This window comes from Anomaloglossus baeobatrachus, unplaced genomic scaffold (genome assembly GCF_048569485.1).
Source record: "Anomaloglossus baeobatrachus isolate aAnoBae1 unplaced genomic scaffold, aAnoBae1.hap1 Scaffold_3390, whole genome shotgun sequence".
NCBI lineage: Eukaryota > Metazoa > Chordata > Amphibia > Anura > Aromobatidae > Anomaloglossus > Anomaloglossus baeobatrachus.
In genome coordinates, this window is record NW_027442763.1 from 1 (window position 1) to 14,304 (window position 14,304).

Consider the following 14,304-nt stretch of genomic DNA (forward strand, 5'->3'; position numbering starts at 1 on the left):
CTCCTTCCACTAGCCCACCCTCCCACCCAAAGAACAACTTCTTCTGCGCAGCTTGTTTTCTAGGCAGCAGCGCTATTGTGATGTCATCGGGGGGCATTGTGACAAGCCGCCAGTGTTCCGTCTCTTCATGTTGTGCACTGTTCAAACCGAAAATACATCAACAGGCAGGCTACAGAAAAGCTTACTAACAAAGGTTAGAGAGGGGCTTTCTCAGAGGGCTTTTTACAGTTTGTCTATTCCCAATTAGCCGGTTTAGTATACTTAATGAAAGTACTAATTCTTTCATAGGCCGCCCATTCTTAGTATTTGACGTTCAGGTAACAACAGGTAACTTTATTTGGAGTGGAAGCAGAGAGATAACACCAGATGCCAATTGTAGATCCTCTCACACCTGTGGTCACTGCAGCATCTGACTCCACTTTGTCCAAAAGGGATCTATTCCATTCAATTACACATGATCTAGATTAGACTGACAACAAGATACTGCACGGGACATAGCAGAGTTGGTGAAGTTGAGTGGTGATGAGTTTGCTATTTGGATGAATAAAGCAAGTAAAAAGTGTGTTAGATAAAAATTCATTTCAATTCGCTAATCGGGCTAATATGAATCAGGTGAATCGAGTTCTGCTTTTGGAAACTGGGTTAAGAAGGGGTGCACCGTTCCTGGAGGTACTGCAATACCAGGTCAATGCGTGGAGTGGACAGAGCAAGCTCTTTTTCCATCTCCCTGTTCTAAAAATCCATTTAATATATGGTCCCCAGATAGGGGACGTATCAGATATTAAACTGATAAGAACAGATACTACACTTGATCTTAGCCAAAAGGCCGAGAAGCGATAACCAGAATTGGTTTGGGCCTCGAGTGGCACCCTGGCCTATGCCGGACACATCTTAGGGAGAGAGAGCGAGAGGGAGACAAACCCACGCCTACACAAGACATTTTGTCACCCAAGCCAACCCTTGAAAAGGCTGCTTTGCAGAGCAAAAACAAGAAGAATGGTGCGTTTTGCAGCCGCCGCCCACTGCAATGAATCTGAATAACTCCTCCTTTAGGGCGCAAGCAACTCCCCTCCCCCTTGCAGTCTTTCCAATTCACGATACAAAAAGACGGACAGGACAGGTTGCCTGACTTTCCGTCACTGCCACCCTTTGCCATCCTTACCCGTAGAAAGCCCTTTCATCATCCCCAAACCCTAATCTTTTCCCTTTCCTTCCCAGCCCCCAAACCCTGCCCTCTGTACCTTTCTCACCACCCGCTTCCCTTCTCCTGTCATCCCCCTACCACCCGGGAAAAAAAGAGATTGCCCCCTCCTTCCACTAGCCCACCCTCCCACCCAAAGAACAACTTCTTCTGCGCAGCTTGTTTTCTAGGCAGCAGCGCTATTGTGATGTCATCGGGGGGCATTGTGACAAGCCGCCAGTGTTCCGTCTCTTCATGTTGTGCACTGTTCAAACCGAAAATACATCAACAGGCAGGCTACAGAAAAGCTTACTAACAAAGGTTAGAGAGGGGCTTTCTCAGAGGGCTTTTTACAGTTTGTCTATTCCCAATTAGCCGGTTTAGTATACTTAATGAAAGTACTAATTCTTTCATAGGCCGCCCATTCTTAGTATTTGACGTTCAGGTAACAACAGGTAACTTTATTTGGAGTGGAAGCAGAGAGATAACACCAGATGCCAATTGTAGATCCTCTCACACCTGTGGTCACTGCAGCATCTGACTCCACTTTGTCCAAAAGGGATCTATTCCATTCAATTACACATGATCTAGATTAGACTGACAACAAGATACTGCACGGGACATAGCAGAGTTGGTGAAGTTGAGTGGTGATGAGTTTGCTATTTGGATGAATAAAGCAAGTAAAAAGTGTGTTAGATAAAAATTCATTTCAATTCGCTAATCGGGCTAATATGAATCAGGTGAATCGAGTTCTGCTTTTGGAAACTGGGTTAAGAAGGGGTGCACCGTTCCTGGAGGTACTGCAATACCAGGTCAATGCGTGGAGTGGACAGAGCAAGCTCTTTTTCCATCTCCCTGTTCTAAAAATCCATTTAATATATGGTCCCCAGATAGGGGACGTATCAGATATTAAACTGATAAGAACAGATACTACACTTGATCTTAGCCAAAAGGCCGAGAAGCGATAACCAGAATTGGTTTGGGCCTCGAGTGGCACCCTGGCCTATGCCGGACACATCTTAGGGAGAGAGAGCGAGAGGGAGACAAACCCACGCCTACACAAGACATTTTGTCACCCAAGCCAACCCTTGAAAAGGCTGCTTTGCAGAGCAAAAACAAGAAGAATGGTGCGTTTTGCAGCCGCCGCCCACTGCAATGAATCTGAATAACTCCTCCTTTAGGGCGCAAGCAACTCCCCTCCCCCTTGCAGTCTTTCCAATTCACGATACAAAAAGACGGACAGGACAGGTTGCCTGACTTTCCGTCACTGCCACCCTTTGCCATCCTTACCCGTAGAAAGCCCTTTCATCATCCCCAAACCCTAATCTTTTCCCTTTCCTTCCCAGCCCCCAAACCCTGCCCTCTGTACCTTTCTCACCACCCGCTTCCCTTCTCCTGTCATCCCCCTACCACCCGGGAAAAAAAGAGATTGCCCCCTCCTTCCACTAGCCCACCCTCCCACCCAAAGAACAACTTCTTCTGCGCAGCTTGTTTTCTAGGCAGCAGCGCTATTGTGATGTCATCGGGGGGCATTGTGACAAGCCGCCAGTGTTCCGTCTCTTCATGTTGTGCACTGTTCAAACCGAAAATACATCAACAGGCAGGCTACAGAAAAGCTTACTAACAAAGGTTAGAGAGGGGCTTTCTCAGAGGGCTTTTTACAGTTTGTCTATTCCCAATTAGCCGGTTTAGTATACTTAATGAAAGTACTAATTCTTTCATAGGCCGCCCATTCTTAGTATTTGACGTTCAGGTAACAACAGGTAACTTTATTTGGAGTGGAAGCAGAGAGATAACACCAGATGCCAATTGTAGATCCTCTCACACCTGTGGTCACTGCAGCATCTGACTCCACTTTGTCCAAAAGGGATCTATTCCATTCAATTACACATGATCTAGATTAGACTGACAACAAGATACTGCACGGGACATAGCAGAGTTGGTGAAGTTGAGTGGTGATGAGTTTGCTATTTGGATGAATAAAGCAAGTAAAAAGTGTGTTAGATAAAAATTCATTTCAATTCGCTAATCGGGCTAATATGAATCAGGTGAATCGAGTTCTGCTTTTGGAAACTGGGTTAAGAAGGGGTGCACCGTTCCTGGAGGTACTGCAATACCAGGTCAATGCGTGGAGTGGACAGAGCAAGCTCTTTTTCCATCTCCCTGTTCTAAAAATCCATTTAATATATGGTCCCCAGATAGGGGACGTATCAGATATTAAACTGATAAGAACAGATACTACACTTGATCTTAGCCAAAAGGCCGAGAAGCGATAACCAGAATTGGTTTGGGCCTCGAGTGGCACCCTGGCCTATGCCGGACACATCTTAGGGAGAGAGAGCGAGAGGGAGACAAACCCACGCCTACACAAGACATTTTGTCACCCAAGCCAACCCTTGAAAAGGCTGCTTTGCAGAGCAAAAACAAGAAGAATGGTGCGTTTTGCAGCCGCCGCCCACTGCAATGAATCTGAATAACTCCTCCTTTAGGGCGCAAGCAACTCCCCTCCCCCTTGCAGTCTTTCCAATTCACGATACAAAAAGACGGACAGGACAGGTTGCCTGACTTTCCGTCACTGCCACCCTTTGCCATCCTTACCCGTAGAAAGCCCTTTCATCATCCCCAAACCCTAATCTTTTCCCTTTCCTTCCCAGCCCCCAAACCCTGCCCTCTGTACCTTTCTCACCACCCGCTTCCCTTCTCCTGTCATCCCCCTACCACCCGGGAAAAAAAGAGATTGCCCCCTCCTTCCACTAGCCCACCCTCCCACCCAAAGAACAACTTCTTCTGCGCAGCTTGTTTTCTAGGCAGCAGCGCTATTGTGATGTCATCGGGGGGCATTGTGACAAGCCGCCAGTGTTCCGTCTCTTCATGTTGTGCACTGTTCAAACCGAAAATACATCAACAGGCAGGCTACAGAAAAGCTTACTAACAAAGGTTAGAGAGGGGCTTTCTCAGAGGGCTTTTTACAGTTTGTCTATTCCCAATTAGCCGGTTTAGTATACTTAATGAAAGTACTAATTCTTTCATAGGCCGCCCATTCTTAGTATTTGACGTTCAGGTAACAACAGGTAACTTTATTTGGAGTGGAAGCAGAGAGATAACACCAGATGCCAATTGTAGATCCTCTCACACCTGTGGTCACTGCAGCATCTGACTCCACTTTGTCCAAAAGGGATCTATTCCATTCAATTACACATGATCTAGATTAGACTGACAACAAGATACTGCACGGGACATAGCAGAGTTGGTGAAGTTGAGTGGTGATGAGTTTGCTATTTGGATGAATAAAGCAAGTAAAAAGTGTGTTAGATAAAAATTCATTTCAATTCGCTAATCGGGCTAATATGAATCAGGTGAATCGAGTTCTGCTTTTGGAAACTGGGTTAAGAAGGGGTGCACCGTTCCTGGAGGTACTGCAATACCAGGTCAATGCGTGGAGTGGACAGAGCAAGCTCTTTTTCCATCTCCCTGTTCTAAAAATCCATTTAATATATGGTCCCCAGATAGGGGACGTATCAGATATTAAACTGATAAGAACAGATTTTTTGATTTAATGAAGCTTTCCAAAGCACCACAAAAAATGCATGACCGAAGTCACACCAAAAACAGTGCAAAGGCTAGGATTCGTGTGGACCCCACCGTGAGGAGAGGGTCCCCAAAAATCAACCCCGTCCCTCCGAGCCAGAAGGCCACAGCAAGGGTCAGGGATCTTCGGTGCTCCCCCAAGCCGAAGCCTGGTTGAGCCTTGTTGTTGCTCCCAGCATCCACCCAGGCATCTTACCCAAGTGGAGTAGAGAGCTACTAGTTGTTGGTTTCGCAGCCGAAACTGCCCGGACCGTCAACCGGTGTTGGTTTCTCAGCCCAAGGCTAACCGGACCTCCAACCGGGTGTTGGTTTCTCAGCCGAAGCTGACCCAGACCTCCAACCAGGTGTTGGTTTCTCAGCCGAAGCTGACCCGGACCTCCAACCGGGTGTTAGTTTCTCAGCCCAAAGCTGACCAGACCTCCGACCGGGATTAAAAAAATTTCCCTTCCTAGCCAGAAGGCCAGGATAGGGTAATATGCTCAAAAAGTATGAAAAGGCAAGGTACGGTGTGCTACAGAGCCCAAGGCTTGCCGGGGTCCCAAGCCAGCAAGCTCAGACTCACTCCAGGGTCGTCAGTCCTGGGGCACGTTGTACCATAGCCCCCCACCCTTACTCAGTCTAATAGCCTCGATCCTGGTAGGGCCATGTTTTCCTCTTGATGAATATACTATCCACCCAGAGTACTAGCAAGCGCAACCTTCCAGTGTGCATTGTATCATTGTACTAAGGTGGCCTGGAGCTTAAACCACCTCTTCGAACAACACTACACTTGATCTTAGCCAAAAGGCCGAGAAGCGATAACCAGAATTGGTTTGGGCCTCGAGTGGCACCCTGGCCTATGCCGGACACATCTTAGGGAGAGAGAGCGAGAGGGAGACAAACCCACGCCTACACAAGACATTTTGTCACCCAAGCCAACCCTTGAAAAGGCTGCTTTGCAGAGCAAAAACAAGAAGAATGGTGCGTTTTGCAGCCGCCGCCCACTGCAATGAATCTGAATAACTCCTCTTTTAGGGCGCAAGCAACTCCCCTCCCCCTTGCAGTCTTTCCAATTCACGATACAAAAAGACGGACAGGACAGGTTGCCTGACTTTCCGTCACTGCCACCCTTTGCCATCCTTATCCGTAGAAAGCCCTTTCATCATCCCCAAACCCTAATCTTTTCCCTTTCCTTCCCAGCCCCCAAACCCTGCCCTCTGTACCTTTCTCACCACCCGCTTCCCTTCTCCTGTCATCCCCCTACCACCCGGGAAAAAAAGAGATTGCCCCCTCCTTCCACTAGCCCACCCTCCCACCCAAAGAACAACTTCTTCTGCGCAGCTTGTTTTCTAGGCAGCAGCGCTATTGTGATGTCATCGGGGGGCATTGTGACAAGCCGCCAGTGTTCCGTCTCTTCATGTTGTGCACTGTTCAAACCGAAAATACATCAACAGGCAGGCTACAGAAAAGCTTACTAACAAAGGTTAGAGAGGGGCTTTCTCAGAGGGCTTTTTACAGTTTGTCTATTCCCAATTAGCCGGTTTAGTATACTTAATGAAAGTACTAATTCTTTCATAGGCCGCCCATTCTTAGTATTTGACGTTCAGGTAACAACAGGTAACTTTATTTGGAGTGGAAGCAGAGAGATAACACCAGATGCCAATTGTAGATCCTCTCACACCTGTGGTCACTGCAGCATCTGACTCCACTTTGTCCAAAAGGGATCTATTCCATTCAATTACACATGATCTAGATTAGACTGACAACAAGATACTGCACGGGACATAGCAGAGTTGGTGAAGTTGAGTGGTGATGAGTTTGCTATTTGGATGAATAAAGCAAGTAAAAAGTGTGTTAGATAAAAATTCATTTCAATTCGCTAATCGGGCTAATATGAATCAGGTGAATCGAGTTCTGCTTTTGGAAACTGGGTTAAGAAGGGGTGCACCGTTCCTGGAGGTACTGCAATACCAGGTCAATGCGTGGAGTGGACAGAGCAAGCTCTTTTTCCATCTCCCTGTTCTAAAAATCCATTTAATATATGGTCCCCAGATAGGGGACGTATCAGATATTAAACTGATAAGAACAGATACTACACTTGATCTTAGCCAAAAGGCCGAGAAGCGATAACCAGAATTGGTTTGGGCCTCGAGTGGCACCCTGGCCTATGCCGGACACATCTTAGGGAGAGAGAGCGAGAGGGAGACAAACCCACGCCTACACAAGACATTTTGTCACCCAAGCCAACCCTTGAAAAGGCTGCTTTGCAGAGCAAAAACAAGAAGAATGGTGCGTTTTGCAGCCGCCGCCCACTGCAATGAATCTGAATAACTCCTCCTTTAGGGCGCAAGCAACTCCCCTCCCCCTTGCAGTCTTTCCAATTCACGATACAAAAAGACGGACAGGACAGGTTGCCTGACTTTCCGTCACTGCCACCCTTTGCCATCCTTACCCGTAGAAAGCCCTTTCATCATCCCCAAACCCTAATCTTTTCCCTTTCCTTCCCAGCCCCCAAACCCTGCCCTCTGTACCTTTCTCACCACCCGCTTCCCTTCTCCTGTCATCCCCCTACCACCCGGGAAAAAAAGAGATTGCCCCCTCCTTCCACTAGCCCACCCTCCCACCCAAAGAACAACTTCTTCTGCGCAGCTTGTTTTCTAGGCAGCAGCGCTATTGTGATGTCATCGGGGGGCATTGTGACAAGCCGCCAGTGTTCCGTCTCTTCATGTTGTGCACTGTTCAAACCGAAAATACATCAACAGGCAGGCTACAGAAAAGCTTACTAACAAAGGTTAGAGAGGGGCTTTCTCAGAGGGCTTTTTACAGTTTGTCTATTCCCAATTAGCCGGTTTAGTATACTTAATGAAAGTACTAATTCTTTCATAGGCCGCCCATTCTTAGTATTTGACGTTCAGGTAACAACAGGTAACTTTATTTGGAGTGGAAGCAGAGAGATAACACCAGATGCCAATTGTAGATCCTCTCACACCTGTGGTCACTGCAGCATCTGACTCCACTTTGTCCAAAAGGGATCTATTCCATTCAATTACACATGATCTAGATTAGACTGACAACAAGATACTGCACGGGACATAGCAGAGTTGGTGAAGTTGAGTGGTGATGAGTTTGCTATTTGGATGAATAAAGCAAGTAAAAAGTGTGTTAGATAAAAATTCATTTCAATTCGCTAATCGGGCTAATATGAATCAGGTGAATCGAGTTCTGCTTTTGGAAACTGGGTTAAGAAGGGGTGCACCGTTCCTGGAGGTACTGCAATACCAGGTCAATGCGTGGAGTGGACAGAGCAAGCTCTTTTTCCATCTCCCTGTTCTAAAAATCCATTTAATATATGGTCCCCAGATAGGGGACGTATCAGATATTAAACTGATAAGAACAGATACTACACTTGATCTTAGCCAAAAGGCCGAGAAGCGATAACCAGAATTGGTTTGGGCCTCGAGTGGCACCCTGGCCTATGCCGGACACATCTTAGGGAGAGAGAGCGAGAGGGAGACAAACCCACGCCTACACAAGACATTTTGTCACCCAAGCCAACCCTTGAAAAGGCTGCTTTGCAGAGCAAAAACAAGAAGAATGGTGCGTTTTGCAGCCGCCGCCCACTGCAATGAATCTGAATAACTCCTCCTTTAGGGCGCAAGCAACTCCCCTCCCCCTTGCAGTCTTTCCAATTCACGATACAAAAAGACGGACAGGACAGGTTGCCTGACTTTCCGTCACTGCCACCCTTTGCCATCCTTACCCGTAGAAAGCCCTTTCATCATCCCCAAACCCTAATCTTTTCCCTTTCCTTCCCAGCCCCCAAACCCTGCCCTCTGTACCTTTCTCACCACCCGCTTCCCTTCTCCTGTCATCCCCCTACCACCCGGGAAAAAAAGAGATTGCCCCCTCCTTCCACTAGCCCACCCTCCCACCCAAAGAACAACTTCTTCTGCGCAGCTTGTTTTCTAGGCAGCAGCGCTATTGTGATGTCATCGGGGGGCATTGTGACAAGCCGCCAGTGTTCCGTCTCTTCATGTTGTGCACTGTTCAAACCGAAAATACATCAACAGGCAGGCTACAGAAAAGCTTACTAACAAAGGTTAGAGAGGGGCTTTCTCAGAGGGCTTTTTACAGTTTGTCTATTCCCAATTAGCCGGTTTAGTATACTTAATGAAAGTACTAATTCTTTCATAGGCCGCCCATTCTTAGTATTTGACGTTCAGGTAACAACAGGTAACTTTATTTGGAGTGGAAGCAGAGAGATAACACCAGATGCCAATTGTAGATCCTCTCACACCTGTGGTCACTGCAGCATCTGACTCCACTTTGTCCAAAAGGGATCTATTCCATTCAATTACACATGATCTAGATTAGACTGACAACAAGATACTGCACGGGACATAGCAGAGTTGGTGAAGTTGAGTGGTGATGAGTTTGCTATTTGGATGAATAAAGCAAGTAAAAAGTGTGTTAGATAAAAATTCATTTCAATTCGCTAATCGGGCTAATATGAATCAGGTGAATCGAGTTCTGCTTTTGGAAACTGGGTTAAGAAGGGGTGCACCGTTCCTGGAGGTACTGCAATACCAGGTCAATGCGTGGAGTGGACAGAGCAAGCTCTTTTTCCATCTCCCTGTTCTAAAAATCCATTTAATATATGGTCCCCAGATAGGGGACGTATCAGATATTAAACTGATAAGAACAGATTTTTGATTTAATGAAGCTTTCCAAAGCACCACAAAAAAAGCATGACCGAAGTCACACCAAAAACAGTGCAAAGGCTAGGATTCGTGTAGACCCCACCGTGAGGAGAGGGTCCCCAAAAATCAACCCCGTCCCTCCGAGCCAGAAGGCCACAGCAAGGGTCAGGGATCTTCGGTGCTCCCCCAAGCCGAAGCCTGGTTGAGCCTTGTCGTTGCTCCCAGCGTCCACCCAGGCATCTTACCCAAGTGGAGTAGAGAGCTACTAGTTGTTGGTTTCGCAGCCAAAACTGCCCGGACCGTCAACCGGTGTTGGTTTCTCAGCCCAAGGCTAACCGGACCTCCAACCGGGTGTTGGTTTCTCAGCCGAAGCTGACCCAGACCTCCAACCGGGTGTTGGTTTCTCAGCCGAAGCTGACCCAGACCTCCAACCGGGTGTTAGTTTCTCAGCCCAAAGCTGACCAGACCTCCGACCGGGATTATAAAAATTTCCCTTCCTAGCCAGAAGGCCGGGATAGGGTAATATGCTCAAAAAGTATGAAAAGGCAAGGTACGGTGTGCTACAGAGCCCAAGGCTTGCCGGGGTCCCAAGCCAGCAAGCTCAGACTCACTCCAGGGTCGTCAGTCCTGGGGCACGTTGTACCATAGCCCCCCACCCTTACTCAGTCTAATAGCCTCGATCCTGGTAGGGCCATGTTTTCCTCTAGATGAATATACTATCCACCCAGAGTACTAGCAAGCGCAACCTTCCAGTGTGCATTGTATCATTGTACTAAGGTGGCCTGGAGCTTAAACCACCTCTTCGAACAACACTACACTTGATCTTAGCCAAAAGGCCGAGAAGCGATAACCAGAATTGGTTTGGGCCTCGAGTGGCACCCTGGCCTATGCCGGACACATCTTAGGGAGAGAGAGCGAGAGGGAGACAAACCCACGCCTACACAAGACATTTTGTCACCCAAGCCAACCCTTGAAAAGGCTGCTTTGCAGAGCAAAAACAAGAAGAATGGTGCGTTTTGCAGCCGCCGCCCACTGCAATGAATCTGAATAACTCCTCCTTTAGGGCGCAAGCAACTCCCCTCCCCCTTGCAGTCTTTCCAATTCACGATACAAAAAGACGGACAGGACAGGTTGCCTGACTTTCCGTCACTGCCACCCTTTGCCATCCTTACCCGTAGAAAGCCCTTTCATCATCCCCAAACCCTAATCTTTTCCCTTTCCTTCCCAGCCCCCAAACCCTGCCCTCTGTACCTTTCTCACCACCCGCTTCCCTTCTCCTGTCATCCCCCTACCACCCGGGAAAAAAAGAGATTGCCCCCTCCTTCCACTAGCCCACCCTCCCACCCAAAGAACAACTTCTTCTGCGCAGCTTGTTTTCTAGGCAGCAGCGCTATTGTGATGTCATCGGGGGGCATTGTGACAAGCCGCCAGTGTTCCGTCTCTTCATGTTGTGCACTGTTCAAACCGAAAATACATCAACAGGCAGGCTACAGAAAAGCTTACTAACAAAGGTTAGAGAGGGGCTTTCTCAGAGGGCTTTTTACAGTTTGTCTATTCCCAATTAGCCGGTTTAGTATACTTAATGAAAGTACTAATTCTTTCATAGGCCGCCCATTCTTAGTATTTGACGTTCAGGTAACAACAGGTAACTTTATTTGGAGTGGAAGCAGAGAGATAACACCAGATGCCAATTGTAGATCCTCTCACACCTGTGGTCACTGCAGCATCTGACTCCACTTTGTCCAAAAGGGATCTATTCCATTCAATTACACATGATCTAGATTAGACTGACAACAAGATACTGCACGGGACATAGCAGAGTTGGTGAAGTTGAGTGGTGATGAGTTTGCTATTTGGATGAATAAAGCAAGTAAAAAGTGTGTTAGATAAAAATTCATTTCAATTCGCTAATCGGGCTAATATGAATCAGGTGAATCGAGTTCTGCTTTTGGAAACTGGGTTAAGAAGGGGTGCACCGTTCCTGGAGGTACTGCAATACCAGGTCAATGCGTGGAGTGGACAGAGCAAGCTCTTTTTCCATCTCCCTGTTCTAAAAATCCATTTAATATATGGTCCCCAGATAGGGGACGTATCAGATATTAAACTGATAAGAACAGATACTACACTTGATCTTAGCCAAAAGGCCGAGAAGCGATAACCAGAATTGGTTTGGGCCTCGAGTGGCACCCTGGCCTATGCCGGACACATCTTAGGGAGAGAGAGCGAGAGGGAGACAAACCCACGCCTACACAAGACATTTTGTCACCCAAGCCAACCCTTGAAAAGGCTGCTTTGCAGAGCAAAAACAAGAAGAATGGTGCGTTTTGCAGCCGCCGCCCACTGCAATGAATCTGAATAACTCCTCCTTTAGGGCGCAAGCAACTCCCCTCCCCCTTGCAGTCTTTCCAATTCACGATACAAAAAGACGGACAGGACAGGTTGCCTGACTTTCCGTCACTGCCACCCTTTGCCATCCTTACCCGTAGAAAGCCCTTTCATCATCCCCAAACCCTAATCTTTTCCCTTTCCTTCCCAGCCCCCAAACCCTGCCCTCTGTACCTTTCTCACCACCCGCTTCCCTTCTCCTGTCATCCCCCTACCACCCGGGAAAAAAAGAGATTGCCCCCTCCTTCCACTAGCCCACCCTCCCACCCAAAGAACAACTTCTTCTGCGCAGCTTGTTTTCTAGGCAGCAGCGCTATTGTGATGTCATCGGGGGGCATTGTGACAAGCCGCCAGTGTTCCGTCTCTTCATGTTGTGCACTGTTCAAACCGAAAATACATCAACAGGCAGGCTACAGAAAAGCTTACTAACAAAGGTTAGAGAGGGGCTTTCTCAGAGGGCTTTTTACAGTTTGTCTATTCCCAATTAGCCGGTTTAGTATACTTAATGAAAGTACTAATTCTTTCATAGGCCGCCCATTCTTAGTATTTGACGTTCAGGTAACAACAGGTAACTTTATTTGGAGTGGAAGCAGAGAGATAACACCAGATGCCAATTGTAGATCCTCTCACACCTGTGGTCACTGCAGCATCTGACTCCACTTTGTCCAAAAGGGATCTATTCCATTCAATTACACATGATCTAGATTAGACTGACAACAAGATACTGCACGGGACATAGCAGAGTTGGTGAAGTTGAGTGGTGATGAGTTTGCTATTTGGATGAATAAAGCAAGTAAAAAGTGTGTTAGATAAAAATTCATTTCAATTCGCTAATCGGGCTAATATGAATCAGGTGAATCGAGTTCTGCTTTTGGAAACTGGGTTAAGAAGGGGTGCACCGTTCCTGGAGGTACTGCAATACCAGGTCAATGCGTGGAGTGGACAGAGCAAGCTCTTTTTCCATCTCCCTGTTCTAAAAATCCATTTAATATATGGTCCCCAGATAGGGGACGTATCAGATATTAAACTGATAAGAACAGATACTACACTTGATCTTAGCCAAAAGGCCGAGAAGCGATAACCAGAATTGGTTTGGGCCTCGAGTGGCACCCTGGCCTATGCCGGACACATCTTAGGGAGAGAGAGCGAGAGGGAGACAAACCCACGCCTACACAAGACATTTTGTCACCCAAGCCAACCCTTGAAAAGGCTGCTTTGCAGAGCAAAAACAAGAAGAATGGTGCGTTTTGCAGCCGCCGCCCACTGCAATGAATCTGAATAACTCCTCCTTTAGGGCGCAAGCAACTCCCCTCCCCCTTGCAGTCTTTCCAATTCACGATACAAAAAGACGGACAGGACAGGTTGCCTGACTTTCCGTCACTGCCACCCTTTGCCATCCTTACCCGTAGAAAGCCCTTTCATCATCCCCAAACCCTAATCTTTTCCCTTTCCTTCCCAGCCCCCAAACCCTGCCCTCTGTACCTTTCTCACCACCCGCTTCCCTTCTCCTGTCATCCCCCTACCACCCGGGAAAAAAAGAGATTGCCCCCTCCTTCCACTAGCCCACCCTCCCACCCAAAGAACAACTTCTTCTGCGCAGCTTGTTTTCTAGGCAGCAGCGCTATTGTGATGTCATCGGGGGGCATTGTGACAAGCCGCCAGTGTTCCGTCTCTTCATGTTGTGCACTGTTCAAACCGAAAATACATCAACAGGCAGGCTACAGAAAAGCTTACTAACAAAGGTTAGAGAGGGGCTTTCTCAGAGGGCTTTTTACAGTTTGTCTATTCCCAATTAGCCGGTTTAGTATACTTAATGAAAGTACTAATTCTTTCATAGGCCGCCCATTCTTAGTATTTGACGTTCAGGTAACAACAGGTAACTTTATTTGGAGTGGAAGCAGAGAGATAACACCAGATGCCAATTGTAGATCCTCTCACACCTGTGGTCACTGCAGCATCTGACTCCACTTTGTCCAAAAGGGATCTATTACATTCAATTACACATGATCTAGATTAGACTGACAACAAGATACTGCACGGGACATAGCAGAGTTGGTGAAGTTGAGTGGTGATGAGTTTGCTATTTGGATGAATAAAGCAAGTAAAAAGTGTGTTAGATAAAAATTCATTTCAATTCGCTAATCGGGCTAATATGAATCAGGTGAATCGAGTTCTGCTTTTGGAAACTGGGTTAAGAAGGGGTGCACCGTTCCTGGAGGTACTGCAATACCAGGTCAATGCGTGGAGTGGACAGAGCAAGCTCTTTTTCCATCTCCCTGTTCTAAAAATCCATTTAATATATGGTCCCCAGATAGGGGACGTATCAGATATTAAACTGATAAGAACAGATACTACACTTGATCTTAGCCAAAAGGCCGAGAAGCGATAACCAGAATTGGTTTGGGCCTCGAGTGGCACCCTGGCCTATGCCGGACACATCTTAGGGAGAGAGAGCGAGAGGGAGACAAACCC

General features: G+C 47.3%; 10 non-coding genes across 10 annotated transcripts; all 10 read right to left on the minus strand.

Moving 5' to 3' along the window:
* Positions 1-647: 647 nt before the first annotated feature.
* Positions 648-838, minus strand: LOC142271746 (U2 spliceosomal RNA). The gene has a single exon (XR_012736747.1). It is a non-coding gene; the product is annotated as a U2 spliceosomal RNA (small nuclear RNA).
* A 1,117-nt stretch (positions 839-1,955) lies between these two features.
* LOC142271770 (U2 spliceosomal RNA) lies at positions 1,956-2,146 on the minus strand. The gene has a single exon (XR_012736767.1). It is a non-coding gene; the product is annotated as a U2 spliceosomal RNA (small nuclear RNA).
* A 1,117-nt stretch (positions 2,147-3,263) lies between these two features.
* LOC142271783 (U2 spliceosomal RNA) lies at positions 3,264-3,454 on the minus strand. The gene has a single exon (XR_012736778.1). It is a non-coding gene; the product is annotated as a U2 spliceosomal RNA (small nuclear RNA).
* A 1,117-nt stretch (positions 3,455-4,571) lies between these two features.
* Positions 4,572-4,765, minus strand: LOC142271756 (U2 spliceosomal RNA). The gene has a single exon (XR_012736756.1). It is a non-coding gene; the product is annotated as a U2 spliceosomal RNA (small nuclear RNA).
* Positions 4,766-6,684: 1,919 nt separating this feature from the next.
* On the minus strand, positions 6,685-6,875 carry LOC142271795 (U2 spliceosomal RNA). Its single transcript, XR_012736789.1, has one exon. It is a non-coding gene; the product is annotated as a U2 spliceosomal RNA (small nuclear RNA).
* Positions 6,876-7,992: 1,117 nt separating this feature from the next.
* Positions 7,993-8,183, minus strand: LOC142271808 (U2 spliceosomal RNA). Its single transcript, XR_012736800.1, has one exon. It is a non-coding gene; the product is annotated as a U2 spliceosomal RNA (small nuclear RNA).
* A 1,117-nt stretch (positions 8,184-9,300) lies between these two features.
* LOC142271754 (U2 spliceosomal RNA) lies at positions 9,301-9,492 on the minus strand. Its single transcript, XR_012736754.1, has one exon. It is a non-coding gene; the product is annotated as a U2 spliceosomal RNA (small nuclear RNA).
* Positions 9,493-11,412: 1,920 nt separating this feature from the next.
* LOC142271753 (U2 spliceosomal RNA) lies at positions 11,413-11,603 on the minus strand. The gene has a single exon (XR_012736753.1). It is a non-coding gene; the product is annotated as a U2 spliceosomal RNA (small nuclear RNA).
* A 1,117-nt stretch (positions 11,604-12,720) lies between these two features.
* On the minus strand, positions 12,721-12,911 carry LOC142271761 (U2 spliceosomal RNA). The gene has a single exon (XR_012736758.1). It is a non-coding gene; the product is annotated as a U2 spliceosomal RNA (small nuclear RNA).
* A 1,117-nt stretch (positions 12,912-14,028) lies between these two features.
* Positions 14,029-14,219, minus strand: LOC142271762 (U2 spliceosomal RNA). Its single transcript, XR_012736759.1, has one exon. It is a non-coding gene; the product is annotated as a U2 spliceosomal RNA (small nuclear RNA).
* Between the last annotated feature and the right edge of the window lie 85 nt (positions 14,220-14,304).